The sequence below is a fragment of the Mus musculus genome, chromosome 2 (assembly GCF_000001635.26).
Source record: "Mus musculus strain C57BL/6J chromosome 2, GRCm38.p6 C57BL/6J".
NCBI classification, from domain to species: Eukaryota; Metazoa; Chordata; class Mammalia; order Rodentia; family Muridae; genus Mus; species Mus musculus.
In genome coordinates this window covers 165,960,402-165,981,656 of record NC_000068.7, presented here as the reverse complement: position 1 = coordinate 165,981,656, position 21,255 = coordinate 165,960,402, and the positions used below count along the sequence as shown (strand labels likewise).

The following is a 21,255-nucleotide window of genomic DNA, read 5'->3' as shown; positions in this document are numbered from 1 at the left end:
GGCAGTTGTGAACACCCTTTCCCCTGCTCTCGGGAGGCAGAGGTGGGCCAGTGAGACCTACAGAGTGAGAGACAACACTGTCTCAAAAAGAAAATGAAAGAGGAAAAAAAAAGTCTGAGGACATCCCTCAGTTGCTAGAGTCTAGTTTGCATGCAGCCCTGAATTCCAGCCATCCTTCAGCCCCACAAAAACAGGTCGTGGTGGCTCACACAGAGCATTTCAGCATTCCGGAGGTGGAGGAAGGAGGATTAGGAGTTCAAGGTCACCTTGGACAAAGCTAGCTGGAAGAGATCTGGGCAACATGAAACCCTACCTCTCCCATCCCTCTCCCCCACAAAAACTGAGACAGTGGTGCTCACTGCTTCGATCCCAGGGCTCCATAGAAAAATCCTATCTTGAAACACATTTTTAAAAAGAAAGAAAGGAAGGAAGGGAGGAAGGAAGGAAGGAAGGAAACACATTATAAAGAAATCCTAAGATAATGCTTCCTTTCCTTCTTTCCTATCTAGGTCACTGAGCCACCATCTCTTGTTAGCACAAATGCCTAGAATCAACAGACGACACAGGACATTGTAAGATGCTGTGGAAAGTATAGGCTGTTCAGAAAACCACCTAGCAGCTCCCAAAAGGTTCAACAACAACGACAGAAGGAAGAGCCACATAACCCAGGGACTTGGACCTCCAGGTATATACACAGGTCTACCAGATGTCCGCAGTGCTCACCCATGACTGGTTCACACAATGTATTTTTCAGTTATTAAAAAAGGATGAAGGGGGCTGGAGAGATGGCTCAGCAGTAAGAGCACTGACTGCTCTTCTAGAGGTTCTGAGTTCAAATCCCAGCGACCACATGGTGGCTCACAACCATCTGTAATGAAATCTGATGCCCTCTTCTGGGGTGTCTGAAGACAACTACAGTGTACTAAAATAAAATAAATAAATATTAAAAAAAAAAAAAAAAAAGAATGAAGGGGAGCTGGAGAGGTGGCTCATCGCCCTGGTTGTTCTTGCAATGTAACAGGTTAGGTTCCCAGCACCCCACACTAATCTATATATAACTCCACCTCCAGGGGTTCTGGCCTGTGAGAGAGCAGGCACACACACTCACATGTGCACACAAGTGTACATAAACAAACAATAAAATAAAGCTTTAAGCAACAAAGAGAACGAAGAAGACGGTGAGACACTTGTGAGGCTTCCTTCCAAGAGAGAGGGCCTGAGTCCCATCCCAGAGCCTACATAGTGGAGGGAGAGTACCCACCGACCTCTGACCTCTACACGCAGGAGACAGGTCCTGCAGGAGCCATACCACACAGGAAATGGTGGCTCCTCTTAGGAAAGGATGGGTTTCCTTGGGCTTTTTTTCCCCTGGGGGGGGGGGGTTGGTGGTGCAGGCTCCTGTTACCCAGGCTGCCTTCAAACATATTTACACAAAACAAAGGAAGGGAAAGGAAAGGAAAGAACTAATGTGCTATAGTGGCTTATGCCTGTAGTCCCTGAATTTGAGATGCTGAGAGAGGAGGATTGCTGTGAGTTGAGGCTAATCTGGGCTATAGGAGACCTTGTCTTTTTTTTTTTTTTTTTAAAGATTTATTTATTTATTATATGTTAGTACACTGTAGCTGTCTTCAGACACTCCAGAAGAGGGCATCAGATTTCATTAGGGATGGTTGTGAGCCACCATGTGGTTGCTGGGATTTGAACTCGGGACCTTCGGAAGAGCAGTCGGCACTCTTAACCACAGAGCCATCTCGCCAGCCCCGAGACCTTGTCTTTTTAAAAAAAAAAAGAAGAAGAAGAAGAAGAAGAATTAGTAATGAATTCCCTTGGGGGTCGAGTTTATTATTTCTTTGCTCCTTGTCCCTATTCATATTCAACAAATATTTTTCTGGCTTTTAGCACTCAGAACCCGGCCTAGACCCAAGGCTCTCTGGATAAGGTCCAGGTAAACTGCCCGGAGGACACTTCTGTTCTCCGGAAGCTTTCGATGGAGGCCTCAGGAAAAAGCAGACAAGAAAACGCTAGCGGCTGGCAACAAAGGCGAGATAATTACCACCTCTAAAGAATGGGCTACTGAGTCAGAGAGGACTTCTGGTTTCCCAAAATAGGCCAGAGTCTGTCTGTTCTCTTGGTTTGCCTCTGGTAGGTCAAGAGTCAGGAGTTTAAAAGGCTTCAGGTAAGAAATGTTCCTTCCATTTTCCCTGTCCATCCCCAGGCTCTGTTCCTGGAGACGAACGGTTCCATTTTGCAAGAATCCTTTCCAAGAGATTCTAATCAGATCTGAGTGAAGAGCCTGTCTCTGTATTCTCTTCACTGAAGACATACCTGCCCCATGCATAGCCTGTTCGTTGTCGACAGACATCATCTCCAAGGTAGATCTGAGAACATTTTAAATCCATCCGTGGATGGACAGAGTTTAGGGTAGGGGTGAGGAACAGGTTGGGAAAGGCTGCCATAAGGGGCAGAGCTTGGGAGAGAAGGAAGCAGGGGCCAGGCGTGCAGGATCTTGCAGGCCCCTTGTAAAAGGTACTTGCAATTTACTCTAAGCAAAGGCCACTGGGTGTGTTTCTAGGGGACCATCATGATTTGACTTGCAGTTTTCAAAGATCAGTTTCAAAAATCTTCAGTGGGGGTCAGCAGGAGACACCAGGCAGGAAGCAAGTGAGACACTGACGCAGAAAGAGGGGACAGGGGATGGTTCAGTCAGTCACAGCTCTGTCACAAAAGCATGAAGACCTGAGTTCAGACCTCCATGTAAACAAAGTCAAGAGTTGAAGCACACACTGTGACTCCAGAACTGGGGACATAGAGACCAAGGATGACGTGAAAGAAAAACAAAGGATAGTATGGGAGAGTGGTGTTTTGTGGCTAGAATCCCAACACTTGGGAAACTGAGGCAGGAAGATTGCCAGGAGTTTAAAAAAAGTTCAAAAACAGTAAGTTTGAGGCTAACCTGAGCCACAGAGTGAAACCTTTCTGTCTCTCTGTCTCTGTCTCTGTCTCTGTCTCTCTCTCTCTCTCTCTCACACACACACACATACACACACATACACACGCGAGATGGAGAAAGATGGGGAGGGAAGGAAAAAGAGAAGGATGGATCTAGGAAATAGAAAATAGAATTTGACAAAATATATGTCCTGAGTAAGGAAAGCAAAAATTTGAGCCTTTGGACCCTGAAAAATGGAGAAGTTGGGTTTTTTTTGTGGGTCACAGCATTCATAACTTACTTTAGAATAGTTCAGGGGGCTGAAGAGATCATTCAAAGGATAAGAACACTGGCTGCTCCTGCAAATGATTCAGTTCCCAGCACCTTGATGACTCACAACTGTGTGCCCTCTTCTGGCTTCTGTGGGCACTGCAGACACATCGTGCATATAGAGACAGGCAAAATGCTGGGCTACATGAAATAATTAAAACAAACAATGGACATGGTGGTGCATGCCTTTGATCCCTGTACTCAGGATGTGAGTGTACCTCTGAGTTTGAAGCAGCCTAATCTACAAGGTGAGTTCCAAGACAGCCAAGGCAATACAGAGAGATGGTTTTGAAAAACAGTGAACTGAGCTGGGCCTGGTACTCAGGAGGTGGGTCTCTATGCCTCTGAGGCCGGCCTGGGCTACAAAGTGAGTTCTAGGACAGTCAGGGCTATTACACAGAGAAACCCTGTCTCAAAAACAAAACAAAAAAACAATACTTCAGTACCTTTGGGGTGACCCACCCCTACAATTCTATCCAATCTGTATACCAAAACAGGAGGATGGCTCCAAGTTCAAAAACTTGCCTACTCTACATAGTGAGTTTCAGGACAGTCAAGGGTACAAGTGAGACACTGACGCAGAAACAGGGGACAGGGGATGGTTCAGTTAGTCACAGCTCTGTCACAGAAGCATGAAGACCTGAGTTCAGACCTCCATGTAAACAAAGTCAAGAGTTGAAGCACACACTGTGACTCCAAAACTGGGGACATAGAAACCTATAGACTCTCGGGGGCTGACTGGCCAGCCCAGACTCACTGAAAGACCTTGCCAAAAAAAAAAAAAAAAAAAAAAAAAAAAAAAAAGCAGAGAGAGATTGAGGAAGACATCAACTCCTGGCTTCCACATGCTCACACATGTGCACAGGCACTGACATGAACTTGACATAAATTCTCTCTCTCATATACCCCCCTAATAGCCAAAGGCCAACTCTAATTCCTACAGCTTGGCCCACAGACCCAAAAAACAGTACCACTTGGGAACACGTTAGCCCAGAGTTCTGGAGTCAGACAACTCTAGAGATGGGCCCCAGGATACATGCATGGAGTGACAACCCCCATCACATACCCTACCACCCACCACCATGATAGCTGCAGCTTCAGCCGCAACTTTTGGGGATGCTTGCTCAAGGGCTACAAAGTTGCACAGTACAGGGATAACTAACTAACTACTAATAGAAAGGGCAACCGCTTCCTTGAGACAGAAACCCAAGCAGATTTCAGGGCACCCCAAAGACAGTGAAGAGTTGGAGGTTCTCAGGCAGGGAGCCTTATCAGAGCCGAAGAACAATACAGGGCTTGCCTGGATCGGCTTTGTAGGTGTGGCTCCTGGAGCCCCTGGGGGGAAAAAACAAGCCTTATCTTGAAGAGAGGAAGTTTGAAGCAAACAATTAGATTCAGGCCCTGAAGTAGGGAACTGAGTGAGTAAGAGTAATAAGGAAAGGAGTTGTTTTCCTTTTTGCACTTATTTGTTATTTATTTCAGGAATATATGTGCACAGCGAACGAATTGTGGGCACTGCCTCTTCCAGTTTGACAGCAAGTGTCTTTTACCTTCTCAGCCACCTGAGAACCCAGAAGAGTTGCTTTTCAAAGCTGAGCTCTGACTAATAATAAAACTAGAAACAACAACGATAATAATAAACCATGTATGTGGTGGCTCCCTGGAAGAATAGATTTAAAGGAGTGGGTCTTTCATAGGCAAACCAGCATAGGGGAGAGAGATGAGGCAAACTGCATGGGGAGGTTGAGTCACAGTAGAATGCCCATGACGCTGAAGACCACACCAAGTCACTGGGACCCACACGGTCCCATGCAGAACTGTTTCCATCATATAACTGACCTCATAACAGGTCTGACAAGCCCATCTAAGGTCAGAAAAGGAACTGGTAGGAACCTCCTGCCCCAGTCCACATATGCCAAGCCTCCTGGAAGGCTGAAGTTGAGAAGTCAGTTCTAGAATTCAAGGCCAGGTTTGCTATTCAAGCCCCACCCAAAAAGGCTGCAGGCATGGCGCTTACTTAGCATTCAGAAGGTCCTGCATGCATTCCCAGCAAACGGAAAAAACAAAACCAAAACAAAACAAAACAAACAAACAAAAAAAAAAACCGATTCTTTCCATTCCAGTTCACCCAGAAGCTGGGAGCTGGGAGGGGCTGGGAGATGCTCAGCTTGCTCTTGCAGGGTACTCTGGTTCTTTTCCTAGCAAGCACATGAGGGCTCACAACCATCTGTGAGCCTCCACCAGCACCAGCCATGCACACGGTGCACAGACATACATATAAGCAAAAACACTCAAATGCATACAATAATATGAATAAATCTTAAAAAGAAGCCGGGCATGGTGGCACACACCTTTAATCCCAGCACTCAGGAGGCAGAGGCAGGTGGATTTCTGAGTTTGAGGTCAGACTGGTCTACAAAGTGAGTTCCAGGACAGCCAGAGCTACACAGAGAAACCCTGTCTCAAAAAAGCAAACAAACAAACAAAAATCTTAAAAAGATTTAGAGCCGGGCGTGGTAGCGCACACCTTTAATCCCAGCACTGGGGAGGCAGAGGCAGGCAGATTTCTGAGTTCAAGGCCAGCCTGGTCTACAAATTGAGCTCCAGGACAGCCAGGGCTATACAGGGAAACCCTGTCTCGAAGAAAAAAAAAAAAAAAAGATTTAGAAAAATGTAAATAAGAGCTCAGTAGATTGTTGGTCCAGCATGCACAAAGCCTTATAGTCCATCCCAGCTCCAATAAAGCCCAGGGTTCCTTTAATCCCAGCTCTCAGGAGACAGAGGCAGGCAGGGGGATTTTTATGAGTTCAAGACCAATCTGGTCTATATAGGATTCTAGGCTAGCCAGGGCTACTTATTGAGACCCTGTCTCAAACAAACAAACAAATGAAGAATGGTGGGTGTATTAGTTCTATAGAGTCACAGAACTTACGGAATGTCTCTATATATTAAGGGGATTTGTTGTAATGACTTATAGTCTGCAGTCCAACTAACCCAACAATGGGCAGCTGTGAACAGGAAGTCCAGGAGTCTAGTAGTAGCTCGGTCCCACGGGGCTAGTAGTTTCAGCTGGTCTTCTGTGTAAGCTGGAATCCTCAAGTAGTGGGTTCCAACGGATGTGCCGGCAAGTAAGTGTGAGCAGGTGAAGTAGAGTGAGTCTTCCATGGGCTGGAGAGAAGAGTGAGTCTTTCTTCTTCCAATGTCCTTAAGTAGGACTTCAGCAGAAGGTATGGCCCAGATTAAGGGTGTGTACCACCATGCCTGGATTTGGAACTTGTTCTGTCCTGGGCTGGCTTTAAATTCAGAGGGCTGCTTGCCTGGGATTAAAACTGTCTCCTGGGATTAAAGGTGTGTATACTACCTTGCCCGGGCCTAAGCTTTTCTTTCTTTATTTCTTTCTTTCTTTCTTTCTTTCTTTCTTTCTTTCTTTCTTTCTTTCTTTCTTTCTTTCTTTTTTTTTTGGTTTTTCGAGACAGGGTTTCTCTGTGTAGCCCTGGCGGTTTTCATGTCCACTATGCCTCAAGATTCAGTCAGAAGCCTGTGTCTTCCAGCCTCAAGATCTGGGTTGCAGGTGTACCCTCTATTTCAGATTGAAGTTCATTCCAGATGTAGTCAAGTTGACAACCAGGGATAGCCCTCAGGTGGTATATATCAATACCTGTAGCTTTGGGGAGGTGAAGGCAGGAAATTCAAGGTCACAAGGCACAATGTTGCATGCCTTTAATCCCAGCACTCAGGAGGCAGAGGCAAACAGACCTCTGGAAATCTGAGGCCAGCCCTGTTGACATAGTTAATTCCAGTTGAGCCAGAGCTACATAGAGACACAGTATCAAATAAACAAACAAAAAACCTGGGCCTGGCTGTGATCCAAGAAAATTGTTTTACATGGAAACAGGTAGTACCAGCCCAAATGAGAAGATAATTCCACAAAATTCCACCTGTACAATGGAATACTACCCAGCAACCCAAAGGATTATAGCTACAGCTACAGCTACAGAGACGATCTGGATGAATCTCTTGGCAACCCCGTTGGGGGATAGGAGGTGGGGGTAGTACTCAAAGGTTACACACATGGGATAGGGTATGTTCTGTGATAGAGCATGACTTTAGCATGAAGGAGGCCCAAGGTTTAACCCATAGCAGGACCCACACATAAAGGCCACACACTGGGTTTCCAGTGATATGAACTGCTCTTTCCTTGGTTTGGGTGAGATTGTTGTTGTTGTTGCTTGCTTTAGGGGTTTTTTTGTCCTTGTTTTTGTTGTTTGAGACAGGGTTTCTCCATGTAGACCAGGTTGGCCCTGAATTCACAGATTCACAGAGATCCATCTGCCTCTCCCTCTAAGTGCCAGGACTAAAGGTGTACGCCATCACTGTCTTGGCTTTATGAGTCAGGGTCTCTTACTTGATGTGTAGACAAGGATAACCTTGAAAGTCTGATCTTCTGTCTTCCACCTCCCCAGTGGTGGGATTACTGGAATCCATCACATGCCTAGACTTGGTTGTTTTGTTTGAAGATAGGCTCATGCTACTTAGCTAGGCTGGTCTCAAATGCACAGTGGGTCTCCTTTATCAGCGCCTTCTTCTTTTCTTCTTCTTCCTCTTCTTCTTTTTTTTTTTTTTTTTTGTTTTTCGAGACAGGGTTTTTCTGTATAGCCCTGGCTGTCCTGGAACTCACTCTGTAGACCAGGCTGGCCTCAAACTCAGAAATCCACCTGCCTCTGCCTCCTGAGTGCTGGGATTAAAGGCTTGCGCCACCCTGCCCAGCTCTTTATCAGCCTTCTAAATGTTCATATTGCAGGCATGTGACACCATGCCCAGCTGCTTAGTGTGCGTGCATGCACATGTGTGCAGGTGTGGGTATGATATGTACATGTATGTGTATGAGTATCTGTTGTTTGTTGGAGGGGTTATTTTGATCATTTTTATTGGATATTTTCTTTATTTACATTTCAAATGTTTTCCCCTTTCCAGGTCCCCCCTGTGGAAACGCTCCATCCCATCCATCCCTCCTTTATTTTGATGTTTATTAAATGTACATATTCACCTTACCTCCCAATATCAGCGCTTCCCCCCCCATTCCTTCCTCTCTTTTTTTTGAGAAGGGGGAGTTCCCTCTAAGTCTCACCCCCTCCCAATTACTCCTCAAGCCCTACTACCCAGCACCACCCCCACCACCCCCTTCTCACCCCACCACCCTGGGCTCATCAGTCACTGCAGGACTAAACTCATCCTCTCCCACTGAGGCCAAAGTGGCCCAGTTAGGGAAACAGAATCCACAGGCAGCCAGACAGCAGAGTGAGGGACAGCCCCTGCCCCTGTTGTTGGGGGATTCCCATGAAGAGCAAACTACTCATCCACTAGGCATGTGCTGGGGATGTAGGTCCGGTCCACGCGTGCATCTTGGTTGTTGGATTTGGTTGGTTGTTGGTTGGTTGGTTGGTTGGTTTTGTTTTAAAGACAGAGGTTTCATAACATCCCAAGCTAGCCCCACACTTTTATTACATAGGTGGCCTGGAGCGTCTCACCCTCCTTACCTCTGACTTCCAAATGCTAAGATTATGGGTGTGTGTGTGCCACCCACCTGGTCTCAAAAGCTCTCTCTGTTTGTGGCTGGGCTGTAGCAAGCTGGTTGAGCGAGCTTGGGGAGCCCTGGGTTTTATCCCCAACGCCAGCCTCAGCACCACAGGTACCAGGTGTTGGTAGTACCCTGCTCTGGAGGCAGAGGAATGGGCTCTGTTCAAAGGCCTATCTGGGATATATGAAAACCTATCTCAAGTTTTTTTTTTTTTCAACTAAAAGAAAAACAGGTTGGTTGTCATTCCGTAGTAGAACATTTGTCTAGCGTGGCCGAGTCCCTGGGTTCAATGTCCAGTAATATACGTACACTGGTAACGAGCTGTATTTGACTTAGTCAAATCCAGAATACACATAGGTATAATTTAGCTCACACTCATGTGCTCTCCCTCCCTCTCTCTGTCTTTCCCACCATCTTCCCCTTCTTCTCCTCCCCCTTTCCCTCTCAGCACTGAGAACAGAACCCAGGGTCTCTTTCTCAGCTAGGCAAACAACCTGCTACTGAGCCCTGGCCTGAAACCTGCCTTTAGGACTTTTATGTTCCTTTTGAGACAGGGTTTCATTATGTAGCCCTGGCTGACCTGGACCTTACTATGTAGACCAGGCTGGCCAAACTCTTACAGATCCACCTGCCTCTACCTCAAGGCACTAGGATTAAAGACAGGAACCAACTTTCCCTGCCCTGCCTTTGGGACTTTTAACATGGCCTCAAATAACCGTGTTAATGTTTATTTAATTTTTTTTTCTAGCCGGATGTAGTGGCATATAACTTTAACTCCAGCACTTGGGAGGCAGAGGCAGGTAGGCCTCAAAGTTAGAGACCAGCTCTACAGATCTACAGAGTTCTAAGACAGCTAGATCTCCACACAGAAACCCTGTTTGCCTCAAATTTATATATATTATATATATATATACATATATATATATATGTATATATATATATATATACACACACACACACACAAACATATATATACATACACACACACATATATACATGTATATGTGTGTGTGTGTGTGTGTGTGTGTGTGTGTGTGTGTGTGTATATTTCAAATCAACTCACCTTTTGGCTTAAAATGTACTAGTACTAATACATACTGGTAACTTCAGCATTTAGAGGGCAAAGGCAAGAGGGAAGATAACACCAAGACTCTATCTCACAACATCAACAATGAACAAAAATTACAAAGACTTAGCAGTAAAGAGCACTTGTTGCTCATGCGCAGCCTGCAGTTCAGTGCCAATGCAGCACAGAAGTACCCACTGTGGCATGGAAGTATCCACGTGGCAACTCACAACTGCCTCTAACTCCTGTTCCAGGTAATGTACATAGACACACATGCAGGCAAAATACACATACACCTAATATAAAATAAATAAATCCAAAACTAAAGGAAGAGAGAGGAAGAGGCTGGAGCAGAGGTGCAAGTAGGTGGACTGCCATAGATATGAGTCAATCCTGATCTATATAGCTGATTTCAGGCCAATCGGGGCTACATAGTGAGAGCTAGCTGTCTTAGGAAAACAGAAGAAATGAACCTTCAATCGTCGTCTCCCTGGAGGCCGAGACAATGTCCAGAAGCACTCTGACCTCTTGCTGTCCAGAGGGAGACCTGGAAATGCACATAGACCTTCCTGAAGCCAGAATGTACACTTTACACAGATTCTCCGGGGTGACTCAGAAACAAGTTGCCTCTGCGAATCAGGAGTAAATGACTAAACATAGAGAACAAGCATTGCCCTCCTATAGGGATCGATGACAGAACCAATGGAGAGCCAAACAACTTGGCTGCCCAGCCGCAAAGCATGGTGAGATTGGCAGGTGTCCATCTGGTTCCTCAAAATCAAAGCTGGTGGTGGTATGTGGTTTTCACAGTTCTCTCTCTCTCTCTCTCTCTCTCTCTCTCTCTCTCTCTCTCTCTCTCTCTCTCTCTCTCCCTCCCCTCCTCCTCTCTCCCTCTTCCTCCCCGCCCCAATTTTACATATTTTGTTCAAGTCTTCAGAGGTGGCCCTATGAATGCCTTGGTGTGTACACGCGCAGGTCAGGACAACTGGCTCTTCAGGCTTCAGCTCTGTCCTTCCACCTTGTGGACCCCAGGATAGAACTCCTTGTTGGCTGCTGGGAACTGAACCTGGGTCTTCTGCAAGAGCCACAAGCCACTGAGCCTTATCTACTTTCCAGACCTTTACCTACTCTTCCCCCCCCCCCCCAGACCTAGCCTTACTATGTAACTCTGGCTATCCTGGAATTCACCATGTAAACCAGTCTAGCCTTGATCTCACAGAGATCCAGCAGCCTCTGCGTCTGCCTCCCGATCACCACTACCCTCAGCTCCTTCATCTACATTCTTATCTGTTTGGATCAGAAAAAAGACCCCACTTTTGGGTTCAAAGGGACAAGATAAGCTTTGGCTAGTCAGAGTCTTATACTCCTCTTTGGTGTACTGATCGTTCCAGAGAAGTGCTTGTGTTTTTGCTTTGTTGATTGGGTTTTGTTTGAGATGAGGTTTCGTGTATGTCAGGCGGCCCTCAAACTGCAGATACATCTGAGGGTGAGTTTGAACTTCTGATTCTCCTGCATGCCAGTAATGAGCCGAGCCACACCCGATTTCCCTGGGGCTGGGGCTTGAGCCCAGGGCTTCAAGCTTGCTAGGCAAGCTCTCTACAGACTCAAGTGAGGATCTGAGGCTCCGCTCTGTTTGTGTTGTTTAGCCTGAGATGAAGTCTCAGCCTGGAGTTACTCTGAACTCGATATCCCCGAGATTACGGATCAGCCGCCCACCGGAATTTCTGAGCTAAGCATGCGGGTACATTTCTCCTTAACGATGTTTCTGCTTCCTTGTGTTCTGTTATTCACGAGTGAACGGCGTGACATTTATACGATAGATATAAGTTGAGGGATATAAAGCTAGTTGCGTTCTAGGCCATCAAGATGGCACAGAGGGTGGACCTGTTTGCCAAGCAGCCTGACCACCTGAGTTTGATCTGAGAAGTCCCACAGTACAAAGAGGGGTCCGCATACCATGGCAGGAGCTTGCCTGCCCTGTCACCCATAGTAATAACAAATACAATTCAATTTTAAAGTTTCAAGAGTCATCGTTTCAGCACTCGGAAAGCTGAGGCAGGAGGCTTACTTGAAGGTCAGGAAAAGAAAAGGGAAAGTAGGCCTGGGGAAGTAGCTAGGTTAGGAGCCTATCAGCAACCACACCCTAGGACCGGGTGTGACCGAGAAAGCCAGCGTTCCTCGCTCCAGGGAGGCACGGGCGAGGTCAGGAATTCAGGGTATTCCTTAGTTACACAGCTAGTTTAAGGCCAGCCTTGTGACCCTAGCCCAAGGAAACAAAAAGAAGAAAGAAAGAAAGAAAGAAAGGAAGGAAGGAAGGAAGGAAGGAAGGAAGGAGAAAAGGAGATGGAGGAAAGGAGGGAGAGGGAAAAGGGAAAGAGAAAGTTAAAACCAGAGACCAGAGCTGGTGAGAAGCCCCAGAGATAAATAGAGATGCTCACTCACTCTCAATCTGAGATCCCTCCCTTGGACCTATAAAGTGTTGGGAAGACCTAATTCATGAATGTTAGTCCTTTGCCAGTTCCACTTACACACACACACACACACACACACACACACACACACAGGCAAATAGCTAATTGACTAAATAAATAGAAGCAACTGCCAGAGAGATAGAGAGATCCTGGGCGGGGAGGAAGCCAGGGAGAGAGTGCTTCCCTCCTGGAGTTCTAGCTAATAGCTGACATTCATTGCCTGCAGGCAGGTCACATGCTGCCCGTGACTAACCCTGGGGCTAAGGAAATGCTGTCCACTGATGACTCAACTAACCGGAAGCCAAGTTTGGGAGTGTTTGGTCAGTTTAGCTGTCCTCAAAGAACCATGGGTTGTGAGGCCCTATCCCCAGCATCACATACACACACTAGACACACACCAGACACACACTCACAAGCAACCCCCACAAAGACACCTCCACATACCCCCACACCCATACACACACCTCACATACCCCACAGATAGGAAACACACACACACACACAAACTACATACCCCATAGACATACAACACATACGCACCGGACACACAAACTCACACACATACAGCCCTCTCACACAAACCACACAGGCACCCGTATACTCCATACACACCCCCCACATTCATACAAACACACGAGACACACACCTCACATATCCCAGATAGCTCACACACAAGTTCACACACAAGCCAGATACACCACACATACAAACACACAATTACATACAAACCACACACCCCAAACACGCCACACACACACAATAATTTAGGAGTCGGAGTTTTGTTCTGTTCCATAAGTGGTGCTTGGACTGAGTACAGATAACATGAGCTTTGTCCTGGACGAGGAAACCATGTGACTTTTGGTGACTACAAGAAAAGGCATACGGTTGGTGGGCTTCCTGGTACAGCTTTCTTTAGCGCAGGGAAAGCCTGGCTTTCATTTCAACACTGTAAAAAAAGATACAGGAGCTGGGTGTGGTATTGCCTCCTTTAATCTCAGCACTAGGGAGGCAGAGGCAAGGGGATCTCTGGGACTTTAAGGCCAGCCTGATCTACATAAATTCTGGGAATACCTAGAGAGACTCTGTCTCAAAAAAAAAAAAAAAAAGTGGCTCTCAGCTGCTTGACCAATGAGACTCCAGGTGCTTGATAGGTCATCTTGGGAGAACTGGAGTGTCCCCCTCCTCCTCCCCCTCCCCCCTAGAGCCTTCTATCAGAGCCTTGCAGCAAGTAAAGCCCTCACTTCAGCCTTTACATAATAGGCATTTATCTCTTCCTCAAGTTGCCAGCCAGCCAGCAGCCAGTTGATTGACAGCCCTCCTCTGTCCCTGGGGGCCTCTTCGTTGTTGTTTGCTTTGAGTGGTGGCAGGGGAGGAGAGAGGAGGAGGCAGTAGGCCCCAGATTTCTGGCACACACACCAAAGGAGCTTTTGTTTAGCAGGGCAAGACACTGGGCAGTGTCTCCTTCCAGGATGCCACAGGCCTCCAAAGTCTCCAAACTCCCCGATACAAAAGGGCTTCTTTTGTTTTTTAATTAGCTAGTAACGGGGTCTCATGGTGCAGTACAGGCTGGCCTCCCAAATGCCCAAATGCTTTGAGTTCAGTTTTCCTTTTTTTTTTTTCTTTTAGTCAAAGTCTGTATACGGCCCAGGCTGGCCTTGATCTTACAAGGCTACTCCTGCTTCAGCCTGCTAAGTGCTGGGATTAAAGCAGGAGGCACTATGTTTGTTTTGATGGCTTCTTGATTCTCTGCAGACTTGGATGCAGCAGAGAACAACAGCTTTCACCAGCATCCATGGAATCTGAAAGGGTTTGTGCTATCTGTCTGTCTGTCTCTGTCTGTCTCTGTCTCTCTCTCTCTGTCTCTCTCTCTCTCTCTCTCATGCTAAGAATAGAATCCAGGACCTAGAGAGATGACTCAACAGTTCAGAAAATGGGCTACTGTTCCAGAGGACCTGAGTTTGATTCCCAGGACTGACATGTCAGCACACAACTGTCTTTAACTTCAGTCCCAGGGGATCTGACGCCCTCTTCTGGCCTCTTTGGGCACCTGGCATACATGTGGTGCACATACATACAGGCAGGCAAAACACTTATTGATAGATTGACTGGGATTAAAGGCAGTGTATGCCACCAGTGCCCAGCCAAAACACTTTTTTTCCGAGACAGGGTCTCTCTGTGTAGCCCTGGCTGTCCTGGAACTCACTTTGTAGACCAGGCTGGCCTCGAACTCAGAAATCCACCTGCCTCTGCCTCCCGAGTGCTGGGATTAAAGGCGTGTGCCACCATGCCCGGCCAAAACACTTAAATCTTAATTAAAAAAGAAAACAAAGAAGCTGGGCAGTGGTGGCAAAGGCCTTTAATCCCACAGCCAGAGCTACACAGAGAAACCCAGTCTTGAAAGAAAAAAAAAGGAGAGGGGCTGGAGAGATGCTTAGTGGTTAAGAGCACTGTCTGCTCTTTCGGAACACCTAGGTTCAATTCCCAGCATCCAGGGGATCCAACACCCTCATATAGACATACACGCAGGCAAAACGCCACTGTATATAAAATAAAAATAAATTATTCAAAAAAAAAGTGAGGCTGGAGAGATGGCTCAGCAGTTAAGAGCACTGACTGCTCTTCCCGAGGTCCTGAATTCAAATCCCAGCAAACACATGGTGGCTCACAACCATCTGTAATGAGATCTGATGCCCTCTTCTGGTGTGTCTGAAGACAACTACAATGTACTTACATATAATAAATAAATCTTTAGGCCGGGCAGTGGTGGTGCACGCCTTTAATCCCAGCACTCGGGAGGCAGAGACAGGCAGATTTCTGAGTTCGAGGCCAGCCTGGTCTACAAAGTGAGTTCCAGGAGAGCCAGGGCTATACAGTATACAGAGAAACACTGTCTCGAAAAAACCAAATAAATAAATAAATAAATAAATAAATAGATCTTAAAAAAAAAAAAAAAAGTGGAGGCCAGGGCCCTGAAGCATGCTGGGAGCATGCTCTGCTACTGAACTTCACCTATATCGAGGGGTAAACTTGTACATCTCCACGACGACGTGATAGCCACTCATGTCACTACCCTAGTTAGCTCATGAACCTCATGAGATAATTTTTGTTTGTTGGATTGTTTTATGGGTTTTTTGTTTATTTATTTGTTTGTCTTGGTTTTGACACAGGGTCTCTTACAGTGTGGCCCTGTCTGACCTGAAACTTACTAGGTAGACCAGGCTGACCCCAAACTCCTGGAGATACCTCCCCATTACTGGGACTAAAGGTATAAGCACAGCCTGACTTAGTTGATAATTTCTCCCACTTTCTGTTTTTTGTTTGTTTGTTTAATGATTTGTTGAGTCAGGGTCTGGCTACTTAGTCTAGATTCCCACACCAAAATTCCCCTTCCCCCATCTTCTACGTCCTGATGGTCTAAGGCTGGACCACCAGCGCAGCTTTCTACTTTATTATTTCAGTAAGCTACCTGTGGTTTTGGGTAGAAGGGACTTGGGGGTAGGATAGTAAAGACCCTGAAGAGCTCCACTCATTCTGTGGAAATCTAGCAGCCTAAAAAACCAACAGAGCCTGGTGGTAGTGGCACAAGCCTTTAATCCCAGCACTTGGGAAACAGAGGCAGGAGGATCTCTGAGTTAGAGGCAAGCCTGGTCTAGGGAGTGAGTTCCAGGAAACCCTGTCCCAACAAAACTAAAGGAAAGAAAGAAAGAAAGAAAGAAAGAAAGGAAGGAAGGAAGGAAGGAAGGAAGGAAGGAAGGAAGGAAGGAAGGGAAAGAAAGAAGCAGAGAGATAATATATAGCTACAGTTTTCATCTAGCCTGTGGACCCTGGGTTCTGTCCACAGCACAGCCTCATGGGTGGGAATGCACACCAATAATCTCATTGCTTTGGAAGTGGAGGAAGGACAATATGAAGTTCAGGTGTAGCCTTGGCTACACATACAGTTCAGATCAGACTGGGCTACAAGAGCCTTGTCTCAGCCAGGTAGCGGTGGCATATGTCTTTAATCCTCTTTCAGTCCCAGAAGCAGAGGCAAGGAGATCTTTGAGTTCAAGGCCAGCTTGGTCTATAGAGTGAGTTCCGGGCCAGCTACACAGAGTAACCCTGTCTTGGGGGGAGGGGGTGGCGGGGGGTTGGGGGAGAGCCTTCTCAAAACAACAAGAAATTTAAGAAGTATGGTGATGTAAAGACCCAAGATGTCTTAGGCTCACATCATAGAATCGATCCAAATCTGGAGGAGGCATGGGGCCATAAATAAACAAAACAGACAAAGTTGCCTCATAGGCCACCTGCTATTGAAGCCCACCTTCACTCATGTGCTGTGTCCCAAGGTAAGTCCTGTCTCCCTCTGAGGACAGAATATAGACACTAGAATACAATAGGTGTCCAATAAATAGTGTTTCTTTTTTTGTTGTTGTTTTAGGAAAAGGTCTTACTTTGGAATTCCCTATGTAGTCCAGGCTAGTCTCGAACTTGTGACAATCATCCTACCCCAGTCTTCCAAGTGTTGGGATTACAGGCATGAGCCAGCACACCTAGCTAAGCAGTAAATAAACAAACCTCAGTATAGTATCCTTTATTAAGGGGGGGGGGGGGGGCAAGCCTGGTTGATCCTAAATCACAGCCATTTCTGAATTGGTTGTTTTGCTGTTTTCGCTAATTCCTAGCTGGAGCCGAGCAGTTGACAGGAACAGTGGGAATTGAAAGGCAGAGTTGTTTTTCCTGGCGTGTTAAGAAAGAACATAAAAGGAAGGGGGGTGGGGAGAGCATTTCATCACTCCCAGGACTTAAGGAAAAAAAAAAAAAAAAAAAAAGACCAAACGAGTCAATTAGCCTGTGAGGAAGGCTCTCCTGCCAGGGCGATCACTTTCCAAGGCGCCTAGTCAATGGCTGTGGACTTTCACCTGCTCCTTGTCACAGCCTTTAGATACATGTTACAGTGTGCAAACAACCCTTTCTCTCTCTGCCACTCATCTGAACCTGAACTTCCATTCCAGCTGCAAAGGAGCTTTGGCAGAAAGGCAGGGCTGGAAACCTCCACCTTCCTCGGGCAGGGCAGAGCCTCAGCTAGTTTGCACTGGACTTTGTCCCATTCCAACTCCTTCCCACTGGCATGTGGCATCTCAAACAGTTCCCCTGTCAGGGCCAGGGATAGAACTTGGTTTTTCTTTTCTGTGTTATGTAGCCATGGTTGGCTTTGAACTCACAGAGCTCTGGTTCCTGAGTGCTGGTGCTAAAGGTATGGACCACCAATGCAACACAAGGACTTCTTTTTTGTTCTTTGTTTTGTTTTGTCTTGTTTTTGTTTTGCGAGACGGGGTTTTTCTGTGTAGCCCTGGCTGTCGTGGAACTCACTCTGTAGACCAGGCTGGCCTCGAACTCAGAAATCTGCCTGCCTCTGCCTCCCAAGTGCTGGGATAAAAGGCATGTGCCACCACCACCCAGCAGGACTTGTTTTTGAGAAACCTGTTACTTACTACAATCAAGAGCATCTTCAGGCTGGTGAGATGGCTCAGTGGGTAAGAGCACCCGACTGTTCTTCCGAAGGTCCAGAGTTCAAATCCCACAATCGTGGAGACAGGAGTTCGAATCCCCAGTACCTCATAAATAGCAGGCAGGCATGGCAGCCGATCCCCAACCCACTCAGAGGCAGAGACAGGGGATCCCCAGAGCAAGCTGGTTAGCTAGACGAGCCAAAGCAGCAAGTTCTGGGTCCAGGTGAGAGACCCTGCCAAGTACACGAGAGAGAAAATAAATAAAAAAGATGCTTGAAGCATGGTGGGGTGGCACACGTCTTTAATCCCAGTACTCGGGAGGCAGAGGCAGGCAGATTTCTGAGTTCGAGGCCAGCCTGGTCTACAGAGTGAGTTCCAGAACAGCCAGGGCTATACAGAGAAACCCTGTCTCAAAAAACAAAAAAACAGAAGAAAAAAGAAAAAAAAAGATGCTTGCTGTCACCCTAGGACCTTTACATATGCACCCACACACGTGTGACACCACCCACCTACAGACACCAAAATACACATGCAAAAATTTAAGACATAAGAATAAAACAAACAAAAAAGTAATGTATTATTGTGACTGCTCAGCCAGAGGAGGTTTATGTTGCACAAGCCCAAGGGCCTCCGTTCAGTTCCTGGAACGCACACAATGAAAGGAGAGGACCTGGGACCAATTCTCAAAAGCTCTTCTCTGACCTCCACAGGCACACACATTATTATCTAAGACACCGGGTAGCCAGACATGGTGACATTGCAGTTAATCCCAGCACTCAGCGAGCGGAGGCAGATAGATCTGGCTTACATAGCAAGTTCCAGGACAGCCAGGAAAAAACCATGAAACCATGTCTGGAAAAACCAGAAATAGACAGAGAGAGAGAGAGAGAGAGAGAGAGAGAGAGAGAGAGAGAGAGAGAGAGAGAGAGAGAGAGAGAGAGAGATTAAATAAATAAACCAGTCATGGTAGCATATACCTTTAATCTCAAACTAGGGAAGCAGGGACAAATAGATCTCTGAGTTCAAGGCCACCCTGGTCTTCAAAGAGAGTTTCAGACCAACCAGGACTACATAGTGAGACCCTGTCTCAACAAACAAACAAACAAACAAACAAACAAAATGGTAGTCTAGCAGGATTCACCATGGCGTCAAATTCATTGGAGGCCAGCACAGAGTACATACTGAGCCCGAAGTCAACCTGAGCTACACAGAAAAATTATGTCACACACACCCCCACAGGAATGTACAGGTGCCTGCTGGACACTTCCTGCTTGTGCTGTGGTCTGTCGCCAAATCCAAGGACATGAGAACCTATGAGGATTATGCTGAAGGTCTCTGTACATTTCACAAGGAATGAACCCGCACTGTCATGGCCGCTGACATCTGTCCTGTTCTTGTCATCCTGGATGAGATAATGACACAGGAAGTGGAGGTGACCAGGATCTCCGGATGGTGGTGGCTCACACCTTTGAGCCCAGCAATCAGAAGGCAGAGGCAGGAGGATTTCTGAGTTCCAGGCCAGCCTGGTCTACAGAGTGAGTTCCAGGACAGCCAGGGCAGAAAAAAAAATCACCACTGGTTCCTTGACTCAGCTTGGTCTTGTGTCCCTAGAGCCTAAGCTTTGCCATGTGTGACACCCCTGTGTGTCCCAGAAGGGCTATGAGGTTCCCTGCCACAGTCCTTTCTGTTTCTCTGATGAAGTTTGCAGGCAGCGTGCACCAAACAACTTTGCTGTCTCTGTCCCCTGCTCTCCTGCTCCATCCTATACGGAGTACGTGGATCTAAGCTGACTGCAGAGGTCACATGATAGGATTCAACATGTCCTCCAGTAAGTGACCCATCAAGCCCTTGCTTTCTGTGTCATGTCCCCCTAGGTTGTGCCAGGGTGAGCTATGTTCTTGGGTTGAGTAGACAGGATGGCACCTCATATCACTTTGGCTTCACTTGACTTGATTTGTTGTTTGAGAAAGGGTCTCCTGTAGCCAAATCTGGCCTCAAATTCCCTAAGTACCCAAGGATGACTTTAAACTTATGATTCTCCTGTCCCCATCCCCAGAATGTTGGGATTAGGGTCACCAGTCACCCCCACAATTAGTTTATAAGATGCTGGAGATAGAACCCAGGGCTCAGCAGGCAGGCTACCGGAGCTCCACCCCGAGCCTTCTCTTCCCTCCTTGTTAGGTTTGTGATAGTAGAGGTTGAGTCTCTCACTTTGCACATGCTAAGCAAGTGCTCAAACAATGAGGCCTACCTATCTTCTGCCCTTGTGGTAAGATTAGGTCTCACTAGGTAGCCCAAGCTAGCCTTTGACTCCTGATCCTCCAGCCTCAGGCTTCAGAGTGCTAGGATTACAGTCATTTGCCACCACACCCAGTTCCCCGGAGCCTATTTTATGGTAAACAAATAAACACACACAAAACTCTGGGGGTTGCTCAAGAGATGGCTTGATGGTTAAGAGCAATAAAGGCTGCTCTCCCGGAGGACCTGGGTTCAGTCACCGGCACTCACAGTGTGAATCACAAACCATCACTCCAGTTCCATGGCCTCCACTACACTGCTTTGGACTCCTCAGGCACCAGGTACACATATAGTGCACATACATACATGCAGGCAACACACTTAGACACATAAAATCTAACAAAACCAGCTGGGTGGTAGTGGTGCACGCCTTTAATCCCAGCACTTGGGAGGCAGAGGCAGGCAGATTTCTGAGTTCCAGGACAGCCTGGTCTACAGAGTGAGTTCCAAGACAGCCAGAACTGCAAAGAGAAACCCTGTCTCGGAAAAAAAGAAATCTAACAAAAGCCCAATATTTTTAATGGGGCTGGGAGACACAGCATGTGGTGGTGTGCTTGCCTGGCCCACACAAATCCCATGCTTAAGCCCCAGCCCCACATAAACAGGATGTGGCGCTATGTGGCTGCCATCTCATTAAGAAGGGTGGCTACACAGTACGTTTGAGGCCAGCCTGAGCTACTTGAGACCCTGTCTGAAGACACAAAAAAAAAAAAAAAGTGGCTTAAGGGCTGGGAAGATGTCTCAGAGTTCAGGACCATACACTGATCTCCTCAAGAGAACCCAGATACACAGGTAGGTGGGCGAAAAGTTCACACACATAAAATAGTAATAAATTTGAAATGTTTTCTTTTCCAATATATAAGTCTTTTTTTTTTTTGTTTGTTTGTTTTTTTTTTTTTGGTTTTTGGTTTTTTGAGACAGGGTTTCTCTTTCTCTGTATAACTCTGGCTATCCTGGAACTCACTTTGTAGACCAGGCTGGCCTCGAACTCAGAAATCCACCTGCCTCTGCCTCCCGAGTGCTGGGATTAAAGGCGTGCGCCAACACGCCCGGCTTATAAGTCTTTTATTATCCGGAAAAAGTCCAAATTG

General features: G+C 46.7%; 1 long non-coding RNA gene across 1 annotated transcript; it reads left to right on the top strand.

The window, feature by feature from the left end:
* On the top strand, positions 1-8,339 carry Platr29. The gene is made up of 3 exons (XR_001783549.1): positions 1-685; positions 1,900-2,176; positions 8,234-8,339. It is a non-coding gene; the product is annotated as a pluripotency associated transcript 29 (long non-coding RNA).
* The last annotated feature ends 12,916 nt before the right edge of the window (positions 8,340-21,255 follow it).